The 25,311-nt window shown below is 43.8% G+C and overlaps 1 protein-coding gene across 1 annotated transcript in view; it reads right to left on the bottom strand.

Moving 5' to 3' along the window:
* COL21A1 (collagen type XXI alpha 1 chain) overlaps nucleotides 1-12,438 on the bottom strand; it is a 313,124-nt gene extending 300,686 nt beyond the window's left edge. The window contains exon 1 of the mRNA XM_075598156.1: nucleotides 12,272-12,438. The gene's annotated coding sequence lies outside the window, so the exon portion shown is untranslated. The remainder of the gene's footprint in view (nucleotides 1-12,271) is intronic.
* Between the last annotated feature and the right edge of the window lie 12,873 nt (nucleotides 12,439-25,311).

The raw sequence follows: 25,311 nt of genomic DNA, 5'->3' as shown, positions 1-25,311 counted from the left end.
TAGTAATTTTTTTCTTCTAGCATAGTGATGAGGAAGATAATGATTTTGACAAAAATCTGCCTTTCTTTTTTTTTTTTGTGTGCGGGTTTTGTAGTAGGAGGCTGTTCCTGGGGGTCACATACTGTTACTGCTGATTTGGTTACAGCTACTACTTTTTTCTTTAGCCCCCCCCCCCCCCTTTAGTCTTTTCCAGGTGCGGTCTCCATGCTAATATTTTCTTTTAACACTATTAGACATTATTATTTTATTATAATTCACAAAGTGTGATTGATCATTCAGCAGATCACCATCTGTACTGTGTGCATTCCCTCTCTAACCTGAGCTCCCTCCCAAAAGAAGAAGAACCCTATTTATATTCTCAGCATTAAGTGAATTGCAACTTTAAAATTTTTGCAAAATAAATAAATTGGGCAAAATCTAAATGCGATATTGGCTAAGCCTACTGACTTGGTTCATGATCTCGTACAATTTTCTTTTTAATCTCTCGTTCTTAAATGTTTTGCATTTTATTTAATGTAGCATTTTGAATAGTTAGGCTTGTGGAAATACATTTAAAGCAAAAAGGAATTGAATATTGTAGCACCTGTGTCCCCCTCTCCCCAGGGAGATTTGTCCACTACCTGGTGTTGTGTGGTGCTCACCTGTAGGTTCTTAGGAGCTCTGAGCATCCGCCGGTGATATTGGGGATCAACAGGTCAGGCTTTTTGTGTTTCTCTTCTATCTCTTTGGTGCAGCGCCTCCATCCTTCAAGAGCCTATCATAGATAGGCCTGAAGGTGATGTCATTCCTAGGGTTATATCTCTGCTATGATTTCTACGGATCTCTGCTGTTTCCACACGGGTAAACTCCCCCTATTCCCACCACTGATCCACTGTATCAGCATTCATTAGCAAGAACCTGGTTCTATTCATATGTGGCACGTACGCCTGGAATAGTGGATCCCACCAGTGTACAACCTCCCCCATTAGGACTAGTCACAAGAGCACATTCCCATTCACAGAACCCTTAGTGGATGATGGTCTAGAAACAACAGATTTACATGACCCCTCTCTAGAGGACATAAAATAATATGACATTCCCCTGGGCACATCATCATCAAACCTATCCCACACTTTATTGTCCTGTCCAGGTTTTGAGGTAATATCAGTGTCTGATGGGGCCTTAAGCCCAGAAATGTGTCCCAATGTCACAGATATTTTGCGGCGACCACGGCTCATTTACGCAAGTACCTTGTGGCCAGTTAGGTCCTCGGTCACCTTACGCTGACGGGCCTTGTCACGAGCACAGCACTGCAGCAAATAAATGATGACAACAGCCTTACTCACTGGAGCGGAGGTCACTGCTTCTGTATCCGCCCCGGCGGACGAATCCTCGATGATGACTTCCAGTTGCACCGGAAGGGTGGTGGCATCTGCAGAAAAAGTACTGGCCAGTACCTCCACGACGGGAACCAGTTGGGCTGAAGCACCCTCGTCGTTAACCGGGGCTGTTTATCCATGGGAACCTGTAGATCGGATACATCCTCATAACTCTGCTCGGCTTATGCAGTCTCGTGGATCTCCCGGCAGGGGGCAGGCACCTCTGACGCCTCACTAAGATCCTCCACAGCGGCAGATATCTTCCGCTTGGGTGGTATTGCATCAGATGTTGTCACGGACAGTTGGCGAAGCTCCCTCTCGCACAAGGTGGCCTTTCTCACCACTTCGGAGATGATGTGGTGACACTCAGGCAGGAGTACGGCGATGGAGCCTCCAGCCTCGATTTCAGCCAACAGAGATGGGTACTTGGTTCAGCACTTCTGACAGGACGCCACACTCATCACCGAAGACACAGGTGATGGATCAGTCGGCAAATTGGAAGAAGAGGACCGCTAGGACATCACCATATAGCTGGCAGCGGCTTGTGAGTAGTGAGCCTGCTCTTGCACCACATGGGATGGTGAAAAGGGTCTATCTTCTCGATCACCTCGGCAGGCAATTCCCACTCATATTCACAGCTAAATTCCGAATTGGGAACACCACGGTTCCCTCTTAGCTTCAGCTTCCAGAGAGCCCGCTCCCAATTCAGCATTCCGTAGGCCATAGTCCTGGCAGTATCCCACGTCCAGACAACGCCAGTCTACATGACACAGGTCATAGAGAGCCATCAGACATCTCTGCTCTTCTCTCAGAGAGGCATCCTCCATGAGCTTTAGTAGCTCACAGATTAGGTCATAGAAGCCCCTTTACGTCCTTCTGGCTAGACGCACGTTAAGGCGGCATCTGTGGTTGGAGGTACGGTACTCTACACTTCCTACAGCGGGACTTGACTTCCAATTCCCCACCAGGGCAATCACATAGCGAGCAGACACATTGGAGAAAGTCCTTCCCATTTGTGTTCACCAGTAGGAGTCCTCTTGGTAGCACGTATTGGGTAGCAACTTGTTGAGCCATAATATGTACTGGAACAGGGAGCAAGCCTAGTGTAGGTCCTACTCTTTCAGTCACCACGTGCATCTGCAGGGTGCGGAAGCTGCATCCAGCTACGCCCCTGGTGGTGTCACTCCGATCAGTGACAACTCCCCTTGGTGGATCCAACAGTCCAGGCACTAAATATGGGCACAGCTTCAGCTTACGCGCCAAGACAGGCACATTTTTGAAAAATAGAAGCTTACATCTTGCATAGCTTACCACGCGGTTCTCTCATTTTGCCGGGAACCACTATTGCACGCACTGCAGCTCCCTTCCGGTGGGTACAGTCCCTTCGATTCCGAGAGCCCCCTGGGATACCACACACGTGCATCTCTTAGAACTATTTCGGGTCTCCATGCTGCAGCTCCCTTCCAGGCGTGTCAGTCCCTTGGATCCCTAGTGTCCCCCTGACATACCACACATGATCCCTAGAGCAGCTGGCCCTGATATGGTGTTTTTCAAGCACCTCTCAGCTTGTCATAGTGAAGATCAAATTCTCGTTCTCAATACTGCAAAAGCCTGCCTGTTCGCTATCTCAGCAGCGCCTCCAAATGTAGCACCTCTTCCTCTTCCCCCCCAAGGGAGATTTATCTGCTACCTGGTGTTGTGTGGTGCTCATCTGTAGGTTCTTTGGAGCTCTGGGCATCCGCCGGTGGTATTAGGGATCAACAGGTCAGGCTTTTGGTGTTTCTCTTCTATCTCTTCGATGCAGTGCCTCCATCCTCCAAGGGCCTATCATAGATAGGAGTAGTCCCTGCAGAAAACTCTCTTCTTCCCCCTAAATAACTCAGACTCAGGCAGGCATAAAACAGTAGTATCTTTATTGGTCATATATACAGTAGAGGCAACGTTTATTCTAACATTTGCTGTAAACTAGCTGGGTTACATTCTGGGTATGTGCTGGGTATGTTCTGGGCTAGTTTGAGGCACGTTTAAGTCATTTCTGTATTGACTAACGACCCATAGGATTAACACAGCAGGGATCCCTGGCAGTCCAATTCAGTTTGAATGGGACTGCCAGGGACCCCCCGCTGTTAATCTGATAGGCCATTAATCAATGCAGAAATGCTGGGGCTAGTTTAAGGAAAGTTTAAGGCATGTATTCAGAATGTACCTGGGTGTACCTGGGTCTTTTGGGGAATTGCCACTGGTTTTTGTTAGAATAAGCGTTCCCTCTACTGTATAGTCTCCAGGTCCCTAGAGCAAACCCAGGGGGTTTGAGGCCCCAAGAGCCTCTCCTTAGCTCCCTTACCCCTTGATGGGATAAGTGGAATCAGTTCCCACTCCCCTGAGGGAGGGAGGGAAGGACAGGAACCAGATCCCTGGCTCAAGAACAACTACATTTGAGCTGACACTCTTTGATAAAGCGCTATTTTTAGCGCGAAATCGGTCAGAGGTTGCACTGTATACCACCATGATTTCTGCCAAGCAATAAAAGTATTTTTTTAACTGCATATCTTGCCTAAGTCCCAGATTTTTTGGAAATGCTGTGCTCTGTTTTTTCCTGCTTCTGGATTATTTATCTATTGACTGGATGCACGCTTCAAAGGACAGCAACAACCAGAAATTTGAGTACTTCAATTCTTATACATGAAGAGGAACTTATACAGTATGCTCTAGGGGAATTTGCCTATTCATAGGATACACAGTAGTTTTTCGCAGATTACGGCTGCTGTTTCTTTAATTACTCCACAGAAGGCATTTCTTTAACCCTTTAATGAGCCCTGCAATCAAGCTTACCTTCTAACTCACTGGTTTATGTGTCCACTCTCCAATTAGAGATTTATCACGCATGTGTATGCAAGAAATGTATCTTAACTCTGATGCACTGATTTTGTGAGATTCACTTCTCTATTTGTGATGGCTAAATTTAAGCTGCAGCTCCTTTTTTATACCAGGGGAGGGTTCCAGGTCTTAGCCCCGGTAAGTGGGCAGCACCTTGGCCATGGGCCCACCCCCCCTGTAACTACTGGGGATTTACTCACTGCAGCTTGAATACAAGGGATTAACCCTAACACTGCCTGCACTGGTACCAGGGCAGAGGATTTTGGTAGCCAGGGGCTATATGGCTAGAATATTATAAAATATACAAGCTCTGTACAAGTATTTATATTATTTGTGTTTAACAAAAGCTATTAAATAACCTGAAGGTAAGTTTTTGTTTGTGCATTAGAGAAGTATTTTTTAAACAGTGTCTATGGTATGAGAACACAATACTAAATTACACAAACTACTACTTAAGCTTGCGAACACATTCCTTGTGTGCAGTATTTTACTGTCCTTTACATTTTATTTTCACCCCATTATACTAAGATATCCTGGAAGGAAGCCAGTGGCTTTTCACTATCAGTAATATGTTCAAATTGTAAACAAGCTGTTTGGCGACATATTCCAGAAGCCAAAATTGAACACGTGGCTCATGAAATAATGCGTTCCATTAACAAATTATAATGGCATATATGCCCAGGACATACTTGAAAACGAGGGGTAATTCTCAACGTATTACTTCCTAGTAAAATATTTTATAAATAAATAAATATTGTGTAAAAAAAAGCTTCACATGGACAGTATTTTGCATTGCATTGTCAATATTTTTTTTGAATATTTGTAATTGTATTCTAATCAAGAGAATATAAAAAAATAACATTAATTATTAATATGCACAGATACACTGGTGCTGACAGCAGGCCAAGGCCAATAAGTAGATTATTTTTAATTATAGCATATTAGATTGCTAATGCCATATTTGATATGTGTGATTAAAATTAGCACCATGCTGTAAAATTTTATATTGAAATGTGTTTGTGCTCATAAATTCCAATATGAAACCGTACACAGGCATCCACCTAAAAATATCTCCCTTCATAGCATCTCCATTGAGAGAAACTTTTGTTCTCCTTTATTCATAATCATCAAGAGGGTAAATTGTGAGGTCCTTTTCCTTAAAGAGTTGTGACCTCCATAACTAGATATAGTACTCTCGTTATTTTAATTTGACCCTAATCATTCGCAAACTACAGTATATGCCAATTTCTCTTCTTCCAATACTATCCAAAGTCATGGCAAAATGTGTCCACTCCTAATGAAGCAATTACTGTATGTATATTTGTATTTATATAGCATCATTAATGTAGGTAGCGTTTCACATCAGTAATACATGCAACAATCATATAAATAGAAATTAATACAAATAATACATGATGAGAAGTGCTTCAGACATAAAAGTGACACTTAGGAAAAGGAGTCCCTGCCCCGAAGAGCTCACAATCTAATTGGTAAGTAGGAAGAACGTACAGAGACAGTAGGAAGGTGTTTTGGTAAGTGCGTCGTTAAGGGGTCAAGGTCTATGTATGAGGTGTAAAGTATCAGCCACAAAGCTACTCATACTGTATGCTTCAATAAATGAGGTGTGTTTTTAAGATGGGTTTTAAAGGTGGATAGAGAGGGTGCTAGTCGGGTATTGAGGGGAAAGGCATTCCAGAGGTGTGAGAAAGGTTTAAGACGAGAGTGGGCTATAGGCACAAAAGGGGTAGAGACAAGACATCCTTGAGCAGAACGCAAGAGTCGGGATGGTGCATAGCGAGAAATTAGGGCTGTAATGTTAGAAGGAGCAGAAGAGTGTAAAGCTTTAAAAGTAAGGAGGAGAATTGAGAGTGTGATCTGGGATTTGATAGTAAGCCAGGAGATGGATTTCAGCAGGGGAAATGTTGAGACAGATTTAGGAAAGAGTAGAGTGGCAGCAGTGTTAAGGATACATTATAAGGGAGACAGGTGAGAGGCAGGAAGGCTGGACAGCAGGAGGTTACAGTAGTCGGGACGGGAGAGAATGAGGGCCTGTGCCAGAGTTTTAGCAGTAGTGCAACAAAGGAAAGGGCGTATCTTTGTAATATTGCGGAGGAAAAAACGACAGGTTTTAGCAACCTTTTGAATCTGAGGAGATAATGTGAGAGCGGAGTCGAGTGTGACCCCTAGGCAGCGTGCATGGGCTACTGGGTGTATGATAGTACTTCCAACAGTAATGTAGAAGGAGGTAATAGGGCCAGGTTTGGGAGGAAATATGAGGAGCTTCATTTTTGACATTTTAAGTTGGCGCAGGGCCATCCAAGATGATATAGCAGAGAGACATTCAGAAACTTTGGTCTGTACAGCAGGTGCAAGGTCAGGGGCTGAAGTAAATTTGTGTGTCATCAGCATAGAGGTGATATTTGAACCCAAGAGATGGGATTAGGTCACCTAGAGAGGGTATGTAAAGATAAGAGGTTCCATGACAGAGCTGTGGGGTAGCCCCACAGAGAGATCGATAGTGGAGGAGGTGTTGGCAAAAGAGACACTGAAAGAGGAGATCCAGGATTAACCTTTGTCTTTGGCAGCATGTAGGTCATTCATTATTTTAGTGATGGCTGTTTCAGCGGAGTGAGCCGTGCGGAAGCCAGATTGTAGTGGGTCTTGGAGAGAATAGGAGGGGAGAAAACCAAGCAAGTGAGAGAATACAAGACAAAACTCCTTAGCAAACTCTAATCTAGCTTTCGCCCAAAACACTCCCCAGAAACTACCCTCGTAAAAGTTTGCAATGAGATTCAGTGTGAAAAGGAACTGATGCAATATTCCTAGATTTTGCAAAAGATTTTGATACCGTTATCTTTTTGAACAAGCTCCTGTGTTTTGGTATAGGGAAAAACGCTTTAAACTGGTTTCACTCTCATCAGGTATCCCAATATGTATCTCTCTAACTCCAACCCCATGGATGTTACCTGTGCAGTTAAGGCTCTGTTCAGTCTTCATTAATGATCTATCTACAGCTTGTAAGGCAGCCTCAATGCACATGTATGCGGATGGCACAATCTTATGTGCACACAGCCATAGCCTCTCTGACCTTGGACACATACTTCAATCTGATTTTTCTTGAAAACTGGATTTCCCAAAACTGTTTGTTTTGAAACACTGACAAGACTGTAACAATGGTATTTGAGACCAAGGCTAAACTTCTAAAACTACCAATGATGGAGCAACAGATCAGAACCAACCCTAATACGATGCTAGCCCCTGTCACTAGTTTGAAATATCATGGCATATGGTTTGACTCCCATTTTACATTTGGGTTGCACATTGATATCCTGACATCCAAAACATATGCCAAACTAGGTATACTTTATAGGAACAATTCCTCCCCAGCGGGTCAGAAAGTGCATCACACAGTAGATATAAATACCAATTATAAACTGTGGGCACATAGTATATGGTACAGCACCCCAAACTCAACATACAGTAGCAGCAGCTTTTATTTGAAGTAATGCCGGCGGCATGCCGGGATCTACTCCGGCTGCCGCCAGTCAAAACCGCGCGCCACCGTGTTTCCCCCACGCACCCCCCCTCCACTTCGCGCGCAATTTACCCCCCCTTCCCGACCCCGAACCCGGCTCCTGCTCTGCCCCTCTGCTTCCCCGCACCCCCGCTTACCTTACTTTAATCTCCAGGGGTGTCGGGGAAGCCCGGGGAAGCCGGGCGCGCCCGTGACTGTGACGTCACAGTGCGCCGCAACGTGCTGCATCTCCACGCTTCGCACACGCATCCGGCTGGCGGCATTACTTCAAATAAAAGCTGCCGCTACTGTAGCAAACTAGACATCCTCTATAACTCAATTTGCAGCTTTGTTCTACAATGTAACTACAACACACATCACTGCAAAACGCTCAAAGAACTAGATTAGCTATCACTTGGGTCTAGGCACAAAGTTCATCTTTCCTGCCTTACCTTAAAATACTTTCAAGCCAAGCTACCCACCTATCTGAACAAGCTACTCACCTCTACCAAATGCAGCTCTAATCACCTGAGATCTGACTCCAGAAGATTCTTCACGGTCCCAAGGTTCAACAAAGAATCTGGTCGCTCCTCCTTCTCTGACCATGCACTTCTGGAACAATCTACCCAAGACTCTGAAAGCTACCACCAGTCTAAACTATTTCAAAACTATCTTTCTATGTATTTGGGGGTTATTTTTTTTATATGCATTATGGGGGGGGGTAATATGCATTTGGTGGGTGGGGGGCAGACGCGAGTCAGAGACGGAAGGAGTATTCAACCGCAAGGTCCGCCCCCCAGTGACGGAGCATCCGCCCCAGAGACGCGTGAACCACTGGAGTGTATTCAAGAAGCGCTCCACTGTGTGACCGGAGGGAGAGCATTTACCGCCTGCTTACTTATACATTTCTGTGAGTAGGGTCCTGGTTTTAGACCCTCCGGACCGGCGGTCTCTCAGTCATCCGCATATTCACTATTTTATGTTGTTTTATCTCTTATTAAATTAGCTTTTATTAATTTCAGCCTTGCTATTGTTTGTCATATTTGTTGGGTAGTGTCTTGTCTCGTATTGTTTGTCTTATTTGTTGTATACGTGATTTGTTTGTATCTGTATGTGTGTCAGTCTTAGGGCAACATTTGTTGGCATATTGCACTATAATTTTGTTTGTGTTTTTTCCAGATATCACGAAACCCATGGCGGAAGCCACATTAGACCATTTGGGACTCAAGGATCGGAATGGGTCTATATTATTGGGACACTTTTCTTCACTATTGGACTTCCAATTCACAGGATCGGACTTGTAAGGCGCCGGTTTCTCTTTTTGTTTGTACCCTATATTCTGATTTGTATTATCAGTATTGTCACCAGGCAGCCTAGCCTACCATTGAGGGGCATATTTTAAAGGTATATCACTTATAATTATTTAGCGCTTATTATACACCTTCTTTTTTTCTGTCTTGTGTTTAAGCCAGGCATCCGTTACAAGTTAGAAATTTGCTATTTTTCAGGTGAAGGTGAGGTTCCTTGGGGATGTCTGTTATGAGTTAGCATCCTGTTAACCCAATGTAGTGGATCAATAAATATTTAATGGCCTTCTGTGGATCTATCCCCTTGGCGGAAAACCATTTTGTTTTAGGCAATTAGAAATCCCCAGAGAACAAGGCATGAATTGGCCAATAATACCACTGCTGGATAATTTGAGTTCCTTCCTGAGGCATAGTCAAATCTATTACAGGTTAAATTTGTTCTAAATTGTATTTATTTTAATGTTTTAGCTATTCAACTTGTTCAAATTTCTGGTGACTGCCAAGTCATTAATGTGCATAATGTAAGTTGGACAAATTAGAAAGTGTGGTTAATAGATGACCTAAAGTTTATTTTTATATATTATATGTATATTATAAACAATATAATGATTGCTAGTGCGTATGCTTCAAGTAGGAATATTTATTTAAGAATAATATTTTCTAAAGGAGAGAGCCAATTCCATTTACCATCAATTAATTCATTACCAAATTTTTCCACACTTTTTCAGAAGAGTTGCATAATATTCTATGTGCACTGCCCTAGTCAGGCTTAGCATTCAAATTAATATGAGGAGGACATTTTGCTGACTTTAACAATGTCATATAAAGCCCTTGAATGGTTTTCAGTCATGAAATATTCTTGCACTATGAGAATGATCTCCACTGACATTATTGTTGCCTTAAAGGTCTTGCCAAACACCGTCAAATAAATATTGATTATTATTTCAGTTTACATCAGGGATTCTGGCTGAAGGAGTGGCTCAGTGAGTAAAGACACTGACTGGCACTGAGTTTGAAACCTGGTTCAATTCCTGGTGTCGGCTCCTAGTGACTTTGGGCAAGTCACTTTATCTCCTTGTGCCTCAGGCACCAAAAACATAGATTGTAAACTCTACAGAGCATGGGAATGCCCCTAATTTGCATGTTAATAGAATGTTGGGTGGTTTCCTCAGAAGCTGGCACTGGTTTATGGCCCCTGAAGAGAGGTTTAAGTCCCATTTGGTTCTTATGGTAATTTAAAAAAAAGCACCATACAAAATAAAAAAAATGCAGACTGTAAGTTCCACTAAATTATGTTATAAACTGAATGTTATTAAAAAATGTACATATGTGAGATATTCAGATAAGATAAGATATTCAGACACCTAAGACACCTTTAGGACTTCAAGTCAATGAGCCGTAAAGGACAATATTTACTAAGTGATCATCACCTGCAACTGGTTCTGTTCCATTATGCCACTTGCTTTTGAGAAAGGCCCTTGAGGCCGAAACGTCAACCACTGGCTTTCATTAAATCACTTTTATAGCAGAAATCCGTAGTGCTTAGGTTCTTCCTTTCATACATGAAACTGGGGGTACCACGCAGAGATTCCTGAACCAGGAGCACCAGTATTTGTATCAACCTTTGAATTTATTTTGTGGTGTGCAGCATTACCCTCCAAAACTGCTGGTTCTGTTCCATGCCAGGTCCTGCAACCTGCATTGGGTTCTGCGACCTGTATCGTTCCAGTGGAGTTCAACCTATTACTTGTCCTCCCAGCTAAAGGCCATATTTACTAAGACCCCTTATGCCATACTCACTTGAATGGGCTGTAAAAAATATTTTCTAAGCCATGTTGGAAGGTGTCTAATTGCGTAGCACAGCATAATAAATATATGATTTTTTGTAGCTTATTAGATAAAGCTTAGTAATAACCCACTTCACCCTGAAATGACAGGTGGGCTTTGCAAAATAAACACAATGTATACTAAAATAACAAAGAGGATTGCACCCATACTGTAAATGCGAAAGTGAAAATGCTTTAGAAATTACATGCATCTACAGTATATCTTTTTCCGAAGCAAGACCACTTAAGACAAAGTGATCCAGGGAATTTCCCTCTAGTATCCCCATGTTACATGAAACCACTCACTCAAATCCTTATGACTAAAAACCTATAACCTATACCCTTCTCTCTCTTGCTTGGAATGGAATCCATCATAATGGATTATAAATTCATATGTCACTTTTCTTTATCCATTTATAAGTTCCAAGTGAACTACTGTACCATGAACATTTCCCTCTTTCCACTACTCTATGGCAAAAAGTTGTCATGCATTTATCCATAGTCATACATTACATTATGATTCTCTGTACCAATCATGTTAATTCATACCATTATTGTGGTATCTTGATCATTGTTGAAATATTTGTGATATCTGTGATAAACAACCCAATATGAACTATATACAAAATAGTTATTTGACATTCCATGATACTAAACATGTTCAAACTGAGTCCGCAATGGGATATCAAATAGTTATGTTTGAAAATGCCCCAAAGACACAAAAATGCATACATCATTGAAATTGTATTTCTCTGGCAGCATTAACCAAAAAGCAGCAATGAGATAAAACAAGATGTTGACACTTGTCTTCCACATTGTTGATGATTATATTATAGTTGCAGTACTTTCACTTCTGCCAATAAACTTGGCCAAGTAACTAAATTACTGGTCTACAAAACAAGCATGGAAGAGACTGTTAGTGTGCATAATTGCTCTAATACAATAATTGACAAATCACACTACTGTCTGCATTCAAATTATTTACAAGTTGTGCATGAGTTCATCATGTAAACAGGAATACATTTTGTAAGTAAAATATTCATGTCATTTGCTGAAAACTCTAAGAACATTCTTAAATGTGGCACCTGTCATTGTTGAGAAGAACTATTTGCATATAAAACTTAGATACCAACGAAATCAGAGCATTACAAATAATATTTTGAAGAGCATTCATATGTCACGAAGAAAATATTTGCGCGCATCTCAAAGTGATGAGAAACATCAATAAAAATCATCAAACACACATTTTCTGTATGCAAATGCTAGAAATATATTGAACAGAATGAAATACTGTAAGTTACCACTGACCATCATTTTTCACATGAGTTAGATAACTAGCTGTAACTTTCTATTATTAAGTAAAACTTTTTTAAAGCCTCTTATTCTTACCTGGTATGTGAAAGGGGTGAGGTTTGCTAATTTTTTCAGTCAGTGCAGTCAGCCTGTTTTGATAGAACAGAAATGTTATACCCCTGTATTTTATGAGCTTGTCTTTCACCAGTTTTTCTCAGCCTGCTCTGCAGATCCCTCTTCCTCTGTCTTATAAGAACCACAGCTATCTCTCTCTCTCTCTCTCTCTCTCTCTTTCTCTCTCTAGCTCTCTCTGTGAATACTGTACATACAGTATTTATGACTCATGTGCACCATCTGCTGGAATTCTGAAACAACAAATTATTTCCTAATTTAATTCTGAATGCTTAGATTTCTTGTACAGTATCTCCCTTGGAAGTATTAAGTGTAGGTATTGTTTTGAATGTTATATTTATATATGTTATATTAATACATGTTATATTTAACCTACCCAGCCTAGGAAATTGCAAAGCCAGTACAACCAACCTCCCACTGATAAGACCCAAAAGGTCACAATTGCTGTCTGTGAGTGGTTTGACTGGCTTTGCATCTAATCCCACGCTGAGCTAAAAAGCTGTGTGAACAGCAGACATTTGCTTATAAGGGTTCTTTCAAATCTAAGGCTGTCTCACATTTTAATCTGGTCTGTAACTGTTTCATACGCCCATAATATATATTTTCTTTAACTGTACATGCAATGTCTTGTATATAATGTATACCCTGTTCATTTATGTGAAAAGAGAAACTAAACTACAACCAAGCGCTCAACCTATTTGTGAATTGTGTGTATAGTGAATTAGTATATACAACAAGTGAAATAAAAATTAAAATAATGTGACAATATAAATGTGTTAAACGTATTAAGGATAACCACTATATGATATAGACCCCACACCATCAGATTAGGGGAGGGTATAGGAATGGGCTGCCCAGGACTATAAACAAGCTATTCCATATAGCTGTAAACCGAAATGTTAGTAAGAGAGCAAAGTCCTTGGCGCACTATCAAGTGCATGAACCTGATAAATTAGTCCTCTTTGTTGAAGAACTGGTTGGAAAATGTCCACAGTCTAACTTCCTGGTTTTCTTCTGAAGTTTGTTGATCTGCAATCAAAGAGAACAGGAAACCATTGCGCAGTATCTCATGTGTATTGAAGCCTCATTCACACAGCTGCTAGATACTTACATCTAGATGGGTGAATGCAGGCCTTGAAAGGTATCTTTAAACCGGAGATTGATATCTGTCACCGGGTTCCCCACTGGTGTTGCTCCCGCTCCATAGATGGCCGGTCCGCCCAATGGTACACAAAAGATAAAAGGCCCAATAGTGTGGTACAGTACAATTTAATAAAACAATAAAAAGACCAACATAAAATGCACTCACATGCTAGATGATCTAACTGCACGATTTACAATGTGCCGTCCGCAAGCATGAGGGGCTGAACCGTGATGTGCGTGGAGGCTGGATCCTGCGTGTATCTCCTCCTCGCGGCCGCAAATCGGAGCGCCAGGTCCACCTCAGATGTCGTCACCTCAAACAGCAACCTCCTCAGCTGGTACTAGCACGTATAGAACTAAGTCTCTCGATGTTCTTGTAGCAGTAATCTACTTCAGCATTTCAGTCCTATCTAGCTGGTCAATAGATAGGACTGAAATGCTGAAGTAGATTACTGCTACAAGAACATCGAGAGACTTAGTTCTATACGTGCTAGTACCAGCTGAGGAGGTTGCTGTTTGAGGTGACGACATCTGAGGTGGACCTGGCGCTCCGATTTGCGGCCGCGAGGAGGAGATACACGCAGGATCCAGCCTCCACGCACATCACGGTTCAGCCCCTCATGCTTGCGGACGGCACATTGTAAATCGTGCAGTTAGATCATCTAGCATGTGAGTGCATTTTATGTTGGTCTTTTTTTTGTTTTATTAAATTGTACTGTACCACACTATTGGGCCTTTTATCTTTTGTGTACCATTGGGCGGACCGGCCATCTATGGAGCGGGAGCAACACCAGTGGGGAACCCGGTGACAGATATCAATCTCCGGTTTAAAGATACCTTTCAAGGCCTGCATTCACCCATCTAGATGTAAGTATCTAGCAGCTGTGTGAATGAGGCTTCAATACACATGAGATACTGCGCAATGGTTTCCTGTTCTCTTTGATTGCAGATCAACAAACTTCAGAAGAAAACCAGGAAGTTAGACTGTGGACATTTTCCAACCAGTTCTTCAACAAAGAGGACTAATTTATCAGGTTCATGCACTTGATAGTGCGCCAAGGACTTTGCTCTCTTACTAACTGTTCATTTATGTAACTGTATTTGTAACCAAGTATTATTTGTTTTACTCTGTGCCCAGGACATACTTGAAAACGAGAGGTAACTCTCAATGTATTACTTCCTGGTAAAATATTTTATAAATAAATAAATAAATAAATGTAAAAATGGATTTCAGGCAACAGGTGACACTTTGTGTGCCCATTTGCGTGTATTTTCCCAGAATCCCTTGCTGCAGTGGAAGCACTGTATGTTAGGAGATAAAGGTGAAAGGCAGAGTTGCAGACCTGTCTAAGACACGTGAATGTGCTCACAAGTGAGATGTGTGGTGAGGAAGGTCACTGCTAATACATGTCTTTTTGCTATATCTGAGTGTTGCTGCTTTTGTGCCTTCTCTTATTGGAAGACAGGGTTTCTATATTGATTTCTATGGAGGAGCATGCACCTTGACTTTACATTTGTTGCTTGGAGTGCTGGCTGCTGCTTTTTGTTTATATATATATATATATATATATATATATATATATATATATATATATATATATATATATATATATATATATATATATGTAGCCCCTGTAAGAAATAGTGGGCTACCAATCCTTCTCCTACTGGAGTAAGCCCTGGTAAGGGCAGGCGCCAGTAGTAATCATGGGTTTTCCCCCCACCAAGCCCTGCCTGGAGTGATAGAGGTAGGCCCCTGACTCTGTAGCAGGCCTGAGACAGAGGGGAGGTCCTGGTGACATCATAAGGGGCAGGGCTGTATCTATTTAGTGGGCTGCTCCTGTTGTGTCTGTGTCAGTCTGGAGGGAGTTTGAGTCAGTTGCTGTCAGTCTGAGAGTTCTGCCTGGGAGCAGGAGAGTCTGTCAGTCTGTTGGAGAGTTCAGTTCTGTGACAGTCTGTTGCAGTGGAGAGAAAGATGTGACAGTCTGGAGAGTGGAGGCTGGTTGGAGTGTGGCAGTGGAGAGTGCTGGAAACAAGAGAAAAGACACTCAGCCATACTGATTAGAGCTGATAGCACTGTAGTGCGTGGACCAATGCCCCTCATCCTGCTGAGGGGGTGAGGGGGGAGATATACCCTCACCCAGAGAGTCTATCCTGGCGGTGGGGGGTTGGGGTATTGAAGCCCCTAACCAGCCCATCCTGCTAGGGTACAGTCTGGAGGAGAGGAGAGGAGAGGAGGGAAGGCCTATACACATTTGGAGTGCACTGCTGTATATGAACTGCTGTGTGCCGCTGTGCATGAAGTGTTGCTGTATCATTGTGAAAGGACAATAAAGAGTGCTGCTATTTTATACAAAAGACTGTGTGAGTTTAAGATCACTCGCCCTGGGACCAGGGCTTCTTCTGGGAGGATCTTAACCTATTCCTATAGGTCTCGCCAGAAGATGGAGGCGCTGCACCGGTGCTAAAGAAGATGGAGGCATATACCTCAGAAGCCTGGCCCTGTTATCCCCCACACCAACGCGGGAGACTCAGGCCCTCCTGTTCCAAGCAGGTATGCACCACCCAATTACATGTAGCCAGCCCTCAATACACCTTAGAGGCACGATCTGTGTCTGGGGGGACACATGGGCTACACACACACACACACACATATACATATATATATACATATACATATACATATACATATACATATACATATATATACACACACACACAAAGAAAAAAGAGAAACCTCGCATCCACTCTGATAATTAGAACAGTTACCATAAGCCGGTATATAACGGTATAATTACCAGGTCCGGCGGTGCTCACGGGCCAATAGTAATGGAGGAAAAAGAGAAAAAGAAACCTGCTAAGTGCACTCAGGTATACCAAAAATGAAAATTTACAATTTATTTAATTGACACATAGACATTAAAAAAACAGTGTAGAATAATTAAAATATGGCATGGACCCCTGACACGAGCACTACAAAAAACACTGATGTATAGGAAAGGTGAACTAACACTGTAGTCACCAATACCTGTATGATAACAATAAGGAATCACCTATATCCACAGTGAGATAAGTAACTGACCAATATAGCATAAATGGCACAAGATCATGCAATGCAAAGGACAATATCCACTGTGCTAGAGTCAGAGTATATAAAACTCAGCACATAGAAAGGCTAGCTGGCTGTAAAATAATGCTTTGCAATCAATACTCAAGATAAAGCCTGTAAGAGCAAGATAGAGTCAACTTCCAGGGTTAGAAGTAAACTATTAATTGAGAGTTCTCTTAAGCTGTAACAATAACAATGGACAGTCAGCAAGCCACATGAGGTGTGTGTAATTGAGCACACCTAAATGCATATAATATGCAAAGTCCAATAGCCAGCTCTCTGAGAAAATTCCTATAGGTAGTATAATTCCAGTGAAAAATCATCAACAGTGTCTTGCAGCATAATTACGTGTGCTCCATGGGTAGAGTTATCCCACTGGGAGCGCTAGGCAGGACCCCTGGATGAAAATGGCATTTTAGAGTTCTGGTTTTTAAACACCTTAAATTGACACAGTAGCACCGTACTGTACATACATATTGCAATTCATTCATTTCATTGCACCCAAAGAAACAGAATCCATGAAATTCAACCAAGCAATCGCAATAAGCGCGGGTGCCTGGAGTGATTGGCCGCGTTCATGCTGCGTGGAGTACAGCAGAGCACACAAAATCGGTGCCATGATTTGTTTGAATAACGGCCGCTGCAGCTGTAGCACCATGACGTTCTCTGGTCTTGGCAAATTCACCATGGTTTCGACTTTGGCGGGATCAGTGGCGATTCCATCCGCAGATACTATGTGTCCCACATAGGTCACTGAAGTGTGGCAGAACCGGCATTTGTCTAACGACAGCTTCAGGCATTCCTGGTCTAATCAATCTAGCACCTTCAGCAGACGTTCTTCATGCTCCTCCAGAGCCATACCAAAGATCATGATATCGTACAGGTAGACTAAGCATTCCCGCGGGTTCATGTCACCGATGGTCTTCTCCATCAGACGCTGAAACGTGGCCAGGGCACCACAAATGCCTTGGGGCATACGGGTGAATTGGTAGAAGCCCAGCGTGCACACAAAGGCTGTCCTTTTGGTGGAGAGCCTTGAACTGAGTCAGGAGCCTCATCATCTTCGCTGGCATAAGATTGGGTTAAGGGTTCCACTAACTCATGAGCGGTAACGTCTCCGCTGTGCCTCGGTGCATCCGTACTAGTTGCGTGGCCAGAAGCATTCGGCCAGCCTCTGGCTCTTGACGGCCTCTGAGCAAGACCACTCGTCTATCATGTGGAGAGCATGCTCCCTCCAGGTCCCGAACCCTTCTTCTCCTAAAGGCGTGGGCACTATCCTGGAGAAGGCATTGAGCGTTCTGTAATTCTGCGACTGTGAAGACATATTTAGGGCCTCCACTAGTTGCGGTAGGGTCACTTCCAGTGCAGAGCCACCACTTGATAAGCGAACATCATTTCCAGACCCTGAACTAGAGGCGGGTGAATGTGGGGGACTCCCGGACCAAATGAGGGCCCCTTGCACGGCACTTGGTGTGAAGGTTACCTGGGGTAGTGATATGTCGACCCTGTTGGGGGTACTGGAGACTGGTGCAGTAGTCGGCCATCCCCAGGGGATAGGGGGGAAGGCGGATGTTGCAGCTTGAGAGAGGGGGGCTCTGAGGAGAGTCCTGAGGTGAACATTTCCCGGATCTCTAGTAACTCAGGATAAATGAGAGGGTAGCCTTCGGGCGTGGCCTCTGGATATGGAGATTCTGTGGGGCATCTACCTGGCATATTTCCTGACTAGCTTTTAGAAACATGGTGCTCCACTGATATGGGGTATCAAATTTGTGCCCTCTATTCCATGCTTTGCTTAGACCGAGGAGTCATTTTAAGTGGTCCCGGATCTCTGTTTTGTACATGAGTGCAGGGACATTCCCCACTGAAACCACGTGGCTGGGGGGTTCTTTGACCTTGAAGGCCCAGGCATGGACCTCCTGTCTTGAGGGCACCAGCATGGTGAAGAATTAGATTTACTTAATTTGGACTGCAGAGTAGGGCACCCCTGGTCTGAGATCTCAGCAGCGCCTCCAAATGTAGCCCTCTTTCCCCTTAATAAAGAGTCTGCCGGTACTTCTGTTTCCTGTTGGCTCACAGAAGGCCATACCCTCTGCCACTGGGAGCCTGGGGTGATAAGATGTCCACCTCGGTGCAGCGCCTCCACCTGAAAGGGATCCTGACGCAGCAGGATAAGCCCCTCCCAGGAACAATACCAGTAATACATACATACGTCTGTATATATAATAACAACCTTTAATAGGAACCATAAACAATACCCTGTACCACACAGTATAACAACCCCAACTCTGTACCACCAATGAGTGTCCCCAAAGTATATTAAGTGCTAGGCACCAATACCCTGATGTCCTTTTCCCCAATGTCCGGGACCACCCAAGAGTGTAGGGAGTAGCGCTACCCCGTGAGTTGCTGGTGCACTTTGTGGGGTACCTGCCAAGTACTCCAGTACTCAGTGCGGCTGACTTAGCGATGGGCATCTGCTGATCCAGCTACCTCACCGTCAGCGATGGCGTCCGCCTCTGCGTTGGATGGTCTCTTTGTCCCTGACACTACTCAGTAAATGGGGAAGCGTCCCTATTGAGGGCTGTCCCTGAAGCAACCACAAGCTCACTTAAGTGGGGCCTATCTGGGACCTAAGGGGGTTCTCTGGCCTAGTCTGAGTGCCACTACAACTCAGACCCTACCTTCCCCTTCTCTGTCCTGGCTCTGACTCCTGCCACACGCTCTGAGTGTGCCAAATGTAGCAAATCTCCTCTAATCCTATCGGTTAAGCCTCGCCACGTGACCTCACTGCCCCTAAACACTATGAGGCTTGTAGTCCCCTGCGACGCAAGTACAGAAGATGGCCGCCGCTTGCGCTATCCAATGCACAATGTTCTGTAATGGCCGCCGCACCTCCGACTGTCTCTGAGCATGTACAAGGGCTTCTGTTCATGTGAGGCAAATCTACCATGGCGGCACCAACATCGGCATCCGTCCCGGAGCTCCTGGCGATCCGGTTGTCCGTCTACTGCCTCCCGCAACAGCCCTGCACACCGGGGACCAGAGGGAGTCCCGACCGCAGCCGCAACCGCTCCGCCTGCATCCCCACAAGGTGTCACAATAGCCGTCCCCCTCCCGCAGCCCGGAGGTAAGAGAGGGACATGGCTGCATATAATATGTAACAAAGTTGTAGTTGATACTTGAATGAAAAACTGTCCCAAGGGATTAACCAGATTTACTTTAAATTGTCAATCTACTATTATGTTGAAGACATATATGGAGATACATTATATTAAATAGTAAGTGAACCAATTCCAACTTTTAGACCGTTATCAATACTTATTGAACAAATTGCAGCCTTTGAGTCATTAACAATATTTACATGAAAATGGAACAGAAATAGAAAGATACAGATATACTAAACCATAGTTGTTATATGGATTTTTATTTTATTACAGTATATTTACAATGTTTACTTCTTAATTTTAAAGTTTTTTCATTTCTTTATCATCTGTTTATTTTTAGTTTTTGATTTGAAATATTGAATTTTTAATGTTTTGAGAGAATCTTTAATTTTAAATATGAAATATTTATTTTTCACCAAGAGAACAGACCAGGGCCAGCACCCGTCAAATGAACATGTATTCCGAAATCTGACAGTCCTGCATTGTACAGCATTCATGTGAATTTACTAATATGTATTTTATTTATAAATGTAAATATATATATATATATATGGATAATCATTTTCATCCATATTGATTTTATCCAAATTATTAATACTAAACTAATAATTATCGTTGTGACATATATATATATATATATATATATATATATATTATATATATAATTTTGTGAATATATTGGTGCTAATGTGCAAATAAATTGCCCTGAATAAGGTGATTGAAAATATAACATGGTATGTGCAGTGATATTAAATGACAAATGTAATTATTTAGTGCCTAGATATTACATTGTAATATACTAAAAAGTGTGCTATGTTGATAAGTATAACTCCAGCCAAGGAACCTCTCCAGAACAGGAAACAGTGGGAACATGACAAACATATTCAAACCAGACCTCTATACCACATTATTAGATAGGATGAGGAGATACACTTTAAACAACGATGCTAATGTCTATACAATCATTTTAGACCCAATGGATTTAAAGTATTTAATACATAAATTCAATAGGTCTCTCTCAAATTTAATTTCTTATGCCTATCCCCACTCACCAAAGTGGGTGGGATGGCTTCAATACCCATAACTGATAGTGAGGTCAGGTCAAATTTAATTTATTTATTTGTAGCAGGGTTCCCCCTGGGCCCCCCTCGTTACCTCCGCTTGGCAAGTATTTGCGCGGGTGCCGCCGGAGTCAGAGGCAGACCCGTCGGCTCATCAGGAACGTGGGGACCAGCTTCAGGGAGCGCTCCGGGTCTCCGGAGGCTCCGCGGCACATCCGAGGAGCGCTATTTTGGTTGTCTGCGCATGCGCAGATGGGTATAGACCGTCCAGCGGCCACATTGGCGCGAGAGTTGCGCATGCGCAGGAAGTCGAGCATTTGCTGGAGATAGGAAGATGCGGCAGCCTATAGGAAGAGGCTCCGAGCAGGGACTACATATTCCATGAGCCTCGGGGGCGATCACATGCAGCCAGATAGCCAATAGGGCTTTAGGATTTCCCTGCTGACAAGATATAGATATGAGACTCAGACAACGCTAGTCAGTCGGAGCTGGGACAGAGTAAGGGTAGAGTGTGCATGTGCAGGGAGCCAGTAGCCCCTGCACTAGGCCAGAGATCCCCCTTAGGCCCTGACTCCCATCACATATATACACATATATACACACACACACACACATATACACATATACAGGACTCGACAAACTAGGGAAGAACCCACTCGCCCCCACCCAAAAGTACCTCGCCACCCCTAAAAAACTCCTTCCCCCCCCCCTCACGACTCTTACCTGCAGTGGGGTCCAGCGGAATGGACCAGTGACCTCCATCTTTTCCCCTGCAAATTGTACTCTTTCCCCTGCAGGTCCTGAAAAAATTGTCGCACGACGATGGCAATGGGTGGCCGCGACATCACGTGTCACGCAATGTGATGTCACGTTGCCATGGCAATGCGGCATCATTTGATGCCGTGCGGCCATTTGTTCAGGACCTGCAGGGGGAAAGAGTACAATTTGCAGGGGAGAAGACAGAGCTTGTTGCACCCCACCAGACCCCACCACAGGTGAGCACTCGACAGTGGCCAAAATGCACACACTCGTGGCTAGCGGGCAAGTGCATTTGTCAAGCCCTGTATATATGTGTTCGTAGCCGAGCCCCCTTACCTCCGTGCCGGGTGGGGAAGGGGGCGGAACTGCTGCGGCAGTGATCGGGGCTCCTTCTTGCCTCTGGTGCGCTGCGGAGCTGTATGGTGCCGTTGGAGTGCAGGTGGTGGCCATCTTGTTTTTGGCACATGCACAATAGAAGTCTTGCGCATGTGCAGAGGGTCCCAAAGTATCGCAGCCATTACAGTGGCTCTGCACCACGTTCTATGGGACTACAAGTCCCAGCAGCCTGAGGGGCTGTTAGTCAGGTGGGGCAGCTACAGCCAATAGTGCTGCAGGATCCTCAGAGGCAGAGAAAGATACAATGGGCTCGCTTTAGAGGGACCACACCAGTCAGAGACCAGGAGGCAACTAGAGAGGTAATGTCCATGGAGCAGTGCTTCCCAGGAGTAGGCCTAGGCTTTCCCCATTGGCCACAGATAGGCCCGGAGTCCCTACCAGCTCGTGGTGCTGTAGGGAAGCCCCCGGATAGGGACACTCACCTTAGCCCTGATAGCGACAGGCACAGCAGCAGTGAGAAGTGCGTGCGGTGACTTGCGGCCTGTGGTCTGGGACCAGACCATCAGCTACTAAGAGACTATTTAGGGTGAGATCCTCCAGCGGGAGTTCACCCCACGCAGAGGCGGACGCTTTCGCGTACGGACCGGACCAACATACGTTGGTGGATCAGACGGATCCTTTGTGTTGTTCAGTGGTTCCTGGGTACAGGAGTGCCCAGTGAGGTATCTGCAAGTGCACCAACGGCCACACACACACTGTGGGTAGCGCTACTCCACACACCTTGGGTGTGCTTGACTCTGGATACCGGGTGGTTACATGCCCAGGGCACCTCAGTACTTTGGGGGATCTCACTGGGGTGTGTTTATCCATTGTGTGGGGATATTGCAATGTGGGGCCTGTACTGTTATTATTACTGTACTTAGTACTGATTGTATTGGGTCCTGTGAAAGGGTTATCCAGCTGCGCTAGTATCCCTCACAGGTGGAGATGCTGGCACCAGATAGAACGCAATCACCCCAGACACCCAGTGGCTGAGGATCAGGTCTCATGTAAGCTACTTGAGTATCACACCACACGTAGTTTCCCTTAGACACGGGGAAAGGGGGCGACATGTAAATATTGTGATGTGCTCAGGCAGAAGGTGTTTGAGGGGAGGTACAAAGGACACAGCACATTCCTGGGTGTTTACCCTTCCCTCTCACCTGAGCACTAATTAATGGGCTGCACTTTAAAAGACAGCACAGACTGCTTCCTGTGCTGCTGCTGTTATGCTGATCTGGGAGCATACACACAGACAGCCCACTGAAAGACTGCAGGGGGAACTGTGGTCTGTCCACAGGAACAGGGTCCAAAGTGGGCAAGGAAGTTAATTCTCCCACTGTTAGCTAGGTACTAAGCAGTATTAGTCAGAACCCCATGGTGGAGTTAGGTAGTTTGTTTGTGTTATATTATGATTTGACCTTGAAAATAAACCCCATTCAAATGAACTCTGCTTCTTGCCTATAATCTGAGACAAAAGACTCTGTGCTGTGACTGAGTAACATAAATGAACAGTTTACTGATAGCAATATATTATGATTACTGGTTACAGCTACCCACTTGCCATACACTCTGTACACAGTCACCACAGTAACTTATGAGGCCCTCGGGCACTCTACCACCTAAGTGTCCCCAAGGTTATAGCCTCACCCCCTATGTGGTCAGCGCTGCCACTATACTGTGTGTGTTGGTGCACTTTTGGAGAAGGTACCTACTGGGTGTATCCCCACCCGGACGCGCTGACTCGGTCTTACGGATGATGGGATCCACGGATCCAGTACTGCAACCCGCGAAGCGTACGGGGGGCTCACCTTCCGTGGGCTACATCCGACCTTATTGCATTTTACCATTTTAGGGATGACTTCTGGAAAAGTTACAAAGTAATTGGCACAACAAAGGATCTTAATAACTACAAATGCCTGAGGAATACATGAACAAGTCAAACAAGACACACAAATGTCCAATATTACTCTGACAATCTTTAACAGAATAAATACAATTCAGCAAACTTCTGGAAGGTCATCAACAATATATTCCAGCCTTCTAGCCATCAATAACAATCTAAAGTCAAAAAGGATGATTTTACTCTGACAAATCTCACTGATTTTGCCAATACATGCAATGAATACTTTGTGGGGTGTGCTACTTCTCTATTATCAAAGTGCAACCCGAACTATAAACATGAAGCTCTATCTGGGAGAACCCCTTTAGATCCACCGTCTCCCAACACTGCCCATAATTTTCAAGTTGTACTGTATCTCCAAGATTGCACAAGGACTCCTCAAATTAAAACTGTGCAGCCAATGAGGACCTGACCTACTGTAATCAAACTTACTACAACTCAGTGCCCCAGACATTGCCATACCACTTTCCTAATAAACTCTATTTTGTCTACAGCGAATATCCCTCTGACATGGAAAATGCCAGACTTGTCTCAATCTTAAAAAGTGGGAACAAAAACACTGTCTCAAACTACAGACCAATCTCCTTTCTCCCAATAATATCCAAAGGCATGGAAAAATGTGTTCACTACCAATTAAGCAATTACTATACCATGACAAATTTCCTCTGCCAACTCCAATCTGGCTTTCCCCCAAAACACTCCATGATAACTATCCTCTTAAAAGTTTACAATGAGATCCCGTGTGGAATTAAACTGGGACAACATACAGGTGCAATATTCCTAAAATTTAAAAAAAGGCTTTTGATAATGTTGATCATTTTATCTTGCTAAATAAACTCCAGTGCTCTGGAATAGGGAAACATGCTTTAAACTGGTTTCACAACTACCTATCGGTAGATCCCAACATGTGTCTATCTCCGGCTCTAACTCCAGCCCCTTAGATATTACCTGTGATTTATTTATTTATAAAATGTTTTACCAGAAAGTAATACATTGAGAGTTACCTCTCATGATGTCCAACAAGGCTCTTTTCTGGGGCCCCTACTCTTTTAATTCTTCATTAATGATCTCCTTACAGGCAGCTTATAAGCGAGCCTCAATGCACATGTATGCGGATGACACAATCATACTGTATATGCACACAGCCTTAGCCTCTCTGAACATGGACAGTTACTTCAATCTGATTTTTCGAGACATGAAAACTGGATTTCCCAAAATAAACTTTTTTTAAACACGACAAGACTGTAACAAGGGTATTTGAGACCAAGGCTAAACATCTAAAGCTACCAATGATGGAACAACAGATCAGAACAAACTCTAACACCCTTCTAGCCCCTGTCACCAGTTTTAAATATCTGGTCATATGGTTTGACTCACATTTAATATTTTGGTTGCACATTGATATTCTCCCTGAGCCAGATATCAGAGAGTGTATCACACAGCAGATGCTAATGCCAATTATAGACTATGGCGACATAGTATATGGCAGC

The sequence above is a fragment of the Ascaphus truei genome, chromosome 4, assembly GCF_040206685.1.
Source record: "Ascaphus truei isolate aAscTru1 chromosome 4, aAscTru1.hap1, whole genome shotgun sequence".
NCBI lineage: Eukaryota > Metazoa > Chordata > Amphibia > Anura > Ascaphidae > Ascaphus > Ascaphus truei.
The sequence above is the reverse complement of the archived record's forward strand: the minus strand, read 5'-3'. Positions and strand labels throughout refer to the sequence as shown.